The sequence below is a fragment of the Schistocerca nitens genome, chromosome 5 (assembly GCF_023898315.1).
Source record: "Schistocerca nitens isolate TAMUIC-IGC-003100 chromosome 5, iqSchNite1.1, whole genome shotgun sequence".
Taxonomy (NCBI): Eukaryota; Metazoa; Arthropoda; class Insecta; order Orthoptera; family Acrididae; genus Schistocerca; species Schistocerca nitens.
In genome coordinates, this window is record NC_064618.1 from 5,260,632 (window position 1) to 5,270,063 (window position 9,432).

Here is a 9,432-nt window from a genome sequence, read left to right on the forward strand (position 1 = left end):
GCAATTTCTGTGTTTCATCGTCACTGTGAAGGTCCAACGGATACAGTAAACATGTAGTGGTGCATCGGAATGTAAAACTGGTGACACAGGAAACGCTCAAATTATAGGAAGACTCAGTCTTCCCGTACTTAAGTCGGCATTGTGTCTCTTATATTAAATTCCGATGCAATTTCTGTGTTTCATCGTCAATGGGAAGGTCCAAGGGATACAGTAAGCCTGCAGAGGTGCATCGGAATGTAAAACTGGTCACACAGGACACGCTCAAAACATAGACAGTAGGAAGACTCAGTCTTCCTGTACTTAAGTCGGCCTTGTGTCTCTTATATTTAATTCCGATGCAATTTCTGTGTTTCATCGTCAATGGGAAGGTCCAAGGGATACAGAAAACCTGCAGAGGTGAATCGGAATGTAATACTAGTGTCACAGGAAACGCTCAAAACATAGACAGTAGGAAGACCCAGTCTTCCTGTACTTAAGTCGGCATTGTGTCTCTTATACTTACTTCCGATGCAATTTCAGTGTTTCATCGTCAATGGGAAGGTCCAAGGGATACAGTAAACCTGCAGAGGTGCATCGGAATGTAAAACTGGTGACACAGGAAACGCTCAAAACGTAGGCAGTACGAAGACTCAGTCTTCCTGTACTTAAGTCTTCATTGTGTCTCTTATATTTAATTCCGATGCAATTTCTGTGTTTCATCGTCAACGAGAAGGTCCAAGGGATACAGTAAACCTGCAGAGGTGCATCAGAATGTAAAACAGGTGACACAGGAAACGCTCAACACATAGAGAGTAGGAAGACTCATTCTTCCTGTATTTAAGTCGTCATTGTGTCTCTTATATTTAATTCCGATGCAAATTCTGTGTTTCATCGTCAATGGGAAGGTCCAAGGGATACAGTAAACCTGCAGTGGTGCATCGGAATGTAAAACTAGTGACACAGGAAACGCTCAAAACATAGACAGTAGGAAGACTCAGTCTTCCTGTACTTAAGTCAGTATTGTGTCTCTTATATTTAATTCCGATGCAATTTCTGTGTTTCATCGACAATGGGAAGGTCCAAGGGATACAGTATACCTGCAGTGGTGCATCGGAATGTAAAACTAGTGACACAGGAAACGCTCAAACCATAGAGAGTAGGAAGACTCAGTCTTCCTGTACTTAAGTCGGCATTGTGTCTCTTATATTTAGTTCCGATACAATTTCTGTGTTTCATCGTCAATGGGAAGGTCCAAGGGATACAGTAATCCTGCAGAGGTGCATCAGAATGTAAAACTGCTGACCCCGGAAACGCTCAAAACATAGACAGTAGGAAGACTCAGTCTGCCTGTACTTAAGTCGGCATTGTGTTTCTTATATTTAATTCCGATGCGATTTCGGTGTTTCATCGAGAAAGGGAAGGTCAAAGGGATACAGTAAACCGGCAGAGGTGCATCGGAATGTAAAACTGGTGACACAGGAAACGCTCAAAACATTGACCATACGAAGACTGTTTTCTTGCACTTAAGTCGCCATTGTGTCTCTTATATTTAATTTCGATGCAATTTCTGTGTTTCATCGTCAATGGAAAGGTCCAAGGGATACAGTAAATCTGCAGAGGTGCATCGGAATGTAAAACTAGTGTCACAGGAAACGCTCAAAACATAGACAGTAGGAAGACTCAGTCTTCCTGTACTTAAGTCGGCATTGTGCCTCTTATATTTAATTTCGATGCAATTTCTGTGTTTCATCATCAATGGGAACGTCCAAGGGATACAGTAAATCTGCAGAGGTGCATCGGAATGTAAAACTAGTGTCACAGGAAACGCTCAAATCATAGACAGTAGGAAGACTCAGTCTTCCTGTACTTAAGTCGGCATTGTCTCTCTTATATTTAATTCCGATGCAATTTCTGTGTTTCATCGTCAATGGGAAGGTCCAAGGGATACAGTAAACCTGCAGAGGTGCATCGGAATGTAAAACTGGTGACACAGGAAACGCTCAAAACGTAGATAGTAGGAAGACTCAGTCTTCCTGTACTTAAGTCTGCATTGTGTCTCTTATATTTAATTCCGATGCAATTTCTGTGTTTCATCGACAATGGGAAGGTCCAAGGGATACAGTATACCTGCAGTGGTGCATCGGAATGTAAAACTAGTGACACAGGAAACGCTCAAACCATAGAGAGTAGGAAGACTCAGTCTTCCTGTACTTAAGTCGGCATTGTGTCTCTTATATTTAATTCCGATGCAATTTCTGTTTCTCATCGTCAATGGGAAGGTCCAAGGGATACAGTAAACCTGCCGAGGTGCATCTGAATGTAAAACTGATGACACAGAAAACGCTCAAAACATGACAGTAGGAAGTCTCAGTCTTCCTGTACTTAAGTCGGCATTGTATCTCTTATATTTAATTCCGATGCAATTTCTGTGTTTCATCGTCAATGGGAAGGTCCAAGGGATACAGGAAACCTGCAGAGGTGCATCGGAATGTAAAACTGGTGACACAGGAAAAGCTCAAATCACAGACAGTAGGAAGACTCCGTCTTCCTGTACTTAAGGCGGGATTGTGTTTCTTATATTTAAATCCGATGGAATTTCTGTGTTTCATCGTCAATGGGAAGGTCCAATGGATACAGAAAACCTGCAGAGGTGCATCAGAATGTAAAACTGGTGACACAGGAAACGCTCAAAACATAGACAGTAGGAAGACTCAGTCTTCCTGTACTTAAGTCGGCATTGTCTCTCTTATATTTAATTCCGATGCAATTTCTGTGTTTCATCGTCAATGGGAAGGTCCAAGGGATACAGTAAACCTGCAGAGGTGCATCGGAATGTAAAACTGGTGACACAGGAAACGCTCAAATCGTAGACAGTAGGAAGACTCAGTCTTCCTGTACTTAAGTCGGCATTGTGTCTCTTATATTTAATTCCGATGCAATTTCAGTGTTTCATCGACAATGGGAAGGTCCAAGGGATACAGTATACCTGCAGTGGTGCATCGGAATGTAAAACTAGTGACACAGGAAACGCTCAAACCATAGAGAGTAGGAAGACTCAGTCTTCCTGTACTTAAGTCGGCATTGTGTCTCTTATATTTAATTCCGATGCAATTTCTGTTTTTCATCGTCAATGGGAAGGTCCAAGGGATACAGTAAACCTGCAGAGGTGCATCTGAATGTAAAACTGATGACACAGAAAACGCTCAAAACATGACAGTAGGAAGTCTCAGTCTTCCTGTACTTAATTCGGCATTGTATCTCTTATATTTAATTCCGATGCAATTTCTGTGTTTCATCGTCAATGGGAAGGTCCAAGGGATACAGGAAACCTGCAAAGGTGCATCGGAATGTAAAACTGGTGACACAGGAAAAGCTCAAATCACAGACAGTAGGAAGACTCTGTCTTCCTGTACTTAAGTCGGCATTGTGTTTCTTATATTTAATTCCGATGCAATTTCTGTGTTTCATCGTCAATGGGAAGGTCCATTGGATACAGAAAACCTGCAGAGGTGCACCAGAATGTAAAACTGGTGACACAGGAAACGCTCAAAACATAGACAGTAGGAAGACTCAGTCTTCCTGTACTTAAGTCGGCATTGTGTTTCTTATATTTAATTCCAATGCGATTTCTGGGTTTCATCGAGAAAGGGAAGGTCAAAGGGATACAGTAAACCTGCAGAGGTGCATCAGAATGTAATACTGGTGACACAGGAAACGCTCAAAACATAGACAGTAGGAAGACTCAGTCTTCCTGTTCTTAAGTCGGCATTGTGTCTCTTATATTTAATTCCGATGCAATTTCTGTGTTTCATAGTCAATGGGAAGGTCCAAGGGATACAGCAAACCTGCAGAGGTGCATCGGAATGTAAAACTGGTGACACAGGAAACGCTCAAAACGTAGACAGTAGGAAGACTCTGTCTTCCTGTATTTAAGTCGGCATTGTGTCTCTTATATTTAATTCCGATGCAATTTCTGTGTTTCATCGACAATGGGAAGGTCCAAGGCATACAGTAAACCTGCAGTGGTGCATCGGAATGTAAAACTAGTGACACAGGAAACGCTCAAAACATAGAGAGTAGGAAGACTCAGTGTTCCTGTACTTAAGTCGGCATTGTGTCTCTTATATTTATTTCCGATGAAATTTCTGTGTTCCATCGTGAATAAAAAGGTCCAAGGGATATAGTAATCCTGCAGAGGTGCATCGGAAAGTAAAACTGATGATACAGGAGACGCTCAAAACATAGACAGTAGGAAGACTTAGTCTTCCTGTACTTAAGTCGGCATTGTGTATCTTATATTTAATTCCGATGCAATTTCTGTTTTTCATCGTCAATGGGAAGCTCCAAGGGATACAGTAAACCTGCAGAGGTGCATCTGAATGTAAAACTGATGACACAGAAAACCCTCAAAACATAGACAGTAGGAAGACTCAGTTTTCCTGTACTTAAGTCGGCATTGTCTCTCTTATATTTAATTCCGATGCAATTTCTGTGTTTCATCGTCAATGGGAAGGTCCAAGGGATACAGTAACCCTGCAGAGGTGCATCACAATGTAAAACTGCTGACACAGGAAACGCTCAAAACATAGACAGTAGGAAGACTCAGTCTTCCTGTACTTAAGTCGGAATTGTGTTTCTTATATTTAATTCCGATGCAATTTCTGTGTTTCATCGTCAATGGGAAGGTCCAATCGATACAGGAAGCCTGCAGAGGTGCATCGGAATGTCAAACTGGTAACACAGGAAACGCTCAAAGCATAGAGAGTGGGAAGACTCAGTCTTCCTGTACTTAAGTCGGCATTGTGTCTCTTATATTGAAATTCGATGCAATTTGTGTGTTTCATCGCCAATGGGAAGGTCCAAGGGATGCAGTAAACCTGCAGAGGTGCATCGGAATGTAAAACTGGTGACACAGGAAACGCTCAAAACATTGACTGTAAGAAGACTGTTTTCTTGTACTTAAGTCGGCATTGTGTCTCTTATATTTAACTCCGATGCAATTTCTGTGTTTCATCTTCAATGGGAAGCTCCAATGGTTACAGTAAACCTGCAGAGGTGCATCAGAATGTAAAACTGGTGACACAGGAAACGCTCAAAACATAGACAGTAGGAAGACTCAGTCTTTCTGTACATAAGTCGGCATTGTGTCTCTGATATTTAATTCCGATCCGAATTCTCTGTTTCATCGACAATGGGAAGGTCCAAGGGATACAATAAACCGGCAGAGGTGCATCGGAATGTAAAACTGGTGACACAGGAAACGCTCAAAACATTGACCGTACGAAGACTGTTTTCTTGTACTTAAGTCGGCATTGTGTCTCTTATATTTAATTTCGATACAATTTCTGTGTTTCATCGTCAATGGGAAGGTCCAAGGGATACAGGAAACCTGCAGAGGTGCATCGGAATGTAAAACTGGTGACACAGGAAATGCTCAAATCACAGACAGTATGAAGACTCCGTCTTCCTGTACTTAAGTCGGCATTGTGTGTCTTATATTTAATTCCGATGCAATTTCTGTGTTTCATCGTCAATGGGAAGCTCCACGGGATACAGTAAACCTGCAGAGGTGCATCGGAATGTAAATCTCGTGACACAGGAAACGCTCAAATCATAGACAGTAGGAAGACTCAGTCTTCCTATACTTAAGTCGGCATTGTGTCTCTTATATTTATTTCCGATGAAATTTCTGTGTTTCATCGTGAATGGGAAGGTCCAAGGGATATAGTAAACCTGCAGAGGTGCATCGGAAAGTAAAACTGATGACACAGGAAACGCTCAAAACATAGACAGTATGATGACTTAGTCTTCCTGTACGTAAGTCGGCATTGTGTCTCTCATATTTAATTCCGATTCAATTTCTGTGTTTCATCGTCAATGGGAAGGTCCAATGGATACAGAAAACCTGCAGAGGTGCATCAGAATGTAAAACTGGTGACACAGGAAACGCTCAAAACATAGACAGTAGGAAGACTCAGTTTTCCTGTACTTAAGTCGGCATTGTGTCTCTTATATTTAATTCCGATGCAATTTCTGTGTTTCATCGTCAATGGGAAGGTCCAATGGATACAGAAGACCTGCAGAGGAGCATCAGAATGTAAAACTGGTGACACAGGAAACGCTCAAAACATAGACAGCAGGAAGACTCAGTCTTCCTATACTTAAGTCGGCATTGTGTCTCTTATATTTATTTCCGATGAAATTTCTGTGTTTCATCGTGAATGGGAAGGTCCAAGGGATATAGTAAACGTGCAGAGGTGCATCGGAAAGGAAAACTGATGACACAGGAAACGCTCGAAACATAGACAGTAGGAAGACTTAGTCTTCCTGTACTTAAGACGGCATTGTGTCTCTTATATTTAATTCCGATTCAATTTCTGTGTTTCATCGTCACTGTGAAGGTACAACGGATACAGTAAACATGTAGAGGTGCATCGAAATGTAAAACTTGTGACACAGGAAACGCTCAAATTATAGGAAGACTCAGTCTTCCTGTACTTAAGTCGGCATTGTGTCTCTTATATTTAATTCCGATGCAATTTCTGTGTTTCATCGTCAATGGGAAGGTCCAAGGGATATAGTAAGCCTGCAGAGGTGCATCAGAATGTAAAACTGGTGACACAGGAAACGCTCAAAACATAGAGAGTAGGAAGACTCAGTCTTCCTGTACTTAAGTCGGCATTGTGTCGCTTATATTTAATTCCGATGCAATTTCTGTGTTTCATCGTCAATGGGAAGGTCCAAGGGATACAGTAAACCTGCAGAGGTGCATCGGAATGTAAAACTAGTGTCACAGGAAACGCTCAAAACATAGACAGTAGGAAGACTCAGTCTTCCCGTACTTAAGTCGGCATTGTGTCTCTTATATTTAATTCCGATGCAATTTCTGTGTTTCATCGTCAATGGTAAGGTCCAAGGGATACAGTAAACCTGCAGAGGTGCATCGGAATGTAAAACTGGTGACACAGGAAACGCTCAAAATATTGACCGTACGAAGACTGTTTTCTTGTACTTAAGTCGGCATTGTGTCTCTTATATTTAATTTCGATGCAATTTCTGTGTTTCATCGTCAATGGGAAGGTCCAAGGAATACAGGAAACCTGCAGAGGTGCATCGGAATGTCAAACTGGTAACACAGGAAACGCTCAAAGCATAGAGAGTAGGAAGACTCAGTCTTCCTGTACTTAAGTCGGCATTGTGTCTCTTATATTGAAATTCGATGCAATTTGTGTGTTTCATTGCCAATGGGAAGGTCCAAGGGATACAGTAAACCTGCAGAGGTGCATCGGAATGTAAAACTGGTGATACAGGAAATGCTCAAATTATAGACAGTAGGAAGACTCAGTCTCCCTGTACTTAAGTCGGCATTGTGTCTCTTATATTTAATTCCGATGCAATTTCTGTGTTTCATCGTCAATGGGAAGGTCCAAGGGAAACAGTAAACCTGCAGAGGTGCATCGGAATTTAAAGCTAGTGACACAGGAAACGTTAAAAACATAGACAGTAGGAAGACTCAGTCTTCCTGTACTTAAGTCGGCATTGTGCCTCTTACATTTATTTCCGATGCAATTTCTGTGTTTCATCGTGAATGGGAAGGTCCAAGGGATATAGTAAACCTGCAGAGGTGCATCGGAAATTAAAACTGATGACACAGGAAACGCTAAAACATAGACAGTAGGAAGACTTAGTCTTCCTGTACCTAGGTCGGCATTGTGTCCCTTAAATTTAATTCCGATGCAATTTCTGTTTTTCATCGTCAATGGGAACGTCCAAGGGATACAGTAAACCCTCAGATGTGCATCGGAATGTAAAACTGATGACACAGGAAACGCTCAAAACATAGACAGAAGGAAGACACAGTCTTTTTGTACTTAAGTCGGCATTGTGTCTCTTATATTTAATTCCAATGCAATTTCTGTGTTTCATCGTCAATGGGAAGGTCCAAGGGATACAGTAAACCTGCAGAGGTGCATCAGAATGTAAAACTGGTGACACAGGAAACGCTCAAAACATAGACAGTAGGAAGACTCGGTCTTCCTGTACTTATGTCGGCATTGTGTCTCTTATATTTAACTCCGATGCAATTTCTGTGTTTCATCTTCAATGGGAAAGTCCAATGGTTACAGTAAACCTGCAGAGGTGCATCAGAATGTAAAACTGGTGACACAGGAAACGCTCAAAACATAGACAGTAGGAAGACTCAGTCTGTCTGTACATAAGTCGGCATTGTGTCTCTTATATTTAATTCCGTTGCGAATTCTGTGTTTCATCGACAATGGGAAGGTCCAAGGGATACAATAAACCGGCAGAGGTACATCGGAATGTAAAACTGGTGACACAGGAAACGCTCATATCATTGACCGTACGAAGACTCTTTTCTTGTACTTAAGTCGGCATTGTGTCTCTCATATTTAATTTAGATACAATTTCTGTGTTTCATCGTCAATGGGAAGGTCCAAGGGATACAGGAAACCTGCAGAGGTGCATCGGAATGAAAAACTGGTGACACAGGAAAAGCTCAAATCACAGACAGTAGGAAGACTCCGTCTTCCTGTACTTAAGTCGGCATTGTGTGTCTTATATTTAATTCCGATGCAATTTCTGTGTTTCATCGTCAATGGGAAGCTCCACGGGATACAGTAAACCTGCAGAGGTGCATCGGAATGTAAATCTGGTGACACAGGAAACATTCAAATCATAGACAGTAGGAAGACTCAGTCTTCCTATACTTAAGTCGGCATTGTGTCTCTTATATTTATTTCCGATGAAATTTCTGTGTTTCATCGTGAATGGGAAGGTCCAAGGGATATAGTCAACCTGCAGAGGTGCATCGCAAAGAAAAACTGATGACACAGGAAACGCTCAAAACATAGACAGTATGATGACTTAGTCTTCCTGTACGTAAGTAGGCATTGTGTGTCTTATATTTAATTCAGATTCAATTTCTGTGTTTCATCGTCAATGGGAAGGTCCAATGGATACAGAAAACCTGCAGAGGTGCATCAGAATCTAAAACTGGTGACACAGGATACGCTCAAACATAGACAGTAGGAAGACTCAGTTTTCCTGTACTTAAGTCGGCATTGTGTCTCTTATATTTAATTCCGATGCAATTTCTGTGTTTCATCGTCAATGGGAAGGTCCAATGGATACAGAAGACCTGCAGAGGAGCATCAGAATGTAAAACTGGTGACACAGGAAACGCTCAAAACATAGACAGCAGGAAGACTCAGTCTTCCTATACTTAAGTCGGCATTGTGTCTCTTATATTTATTTCCGATGACATTTCTGTGTTTCATCGTGAATGGGAAGGTCCAAGGGATATAGTAAACCTGCAGAGGTGCATCGGAAAGGAAAACTGATGACACAGGAAACGCTCAAAACATAGACAGTAGGAAGACTTAGTCTTCCTGTACTTAAGTCGGCATTGTGTCTCTTATATTTAATTCCGAT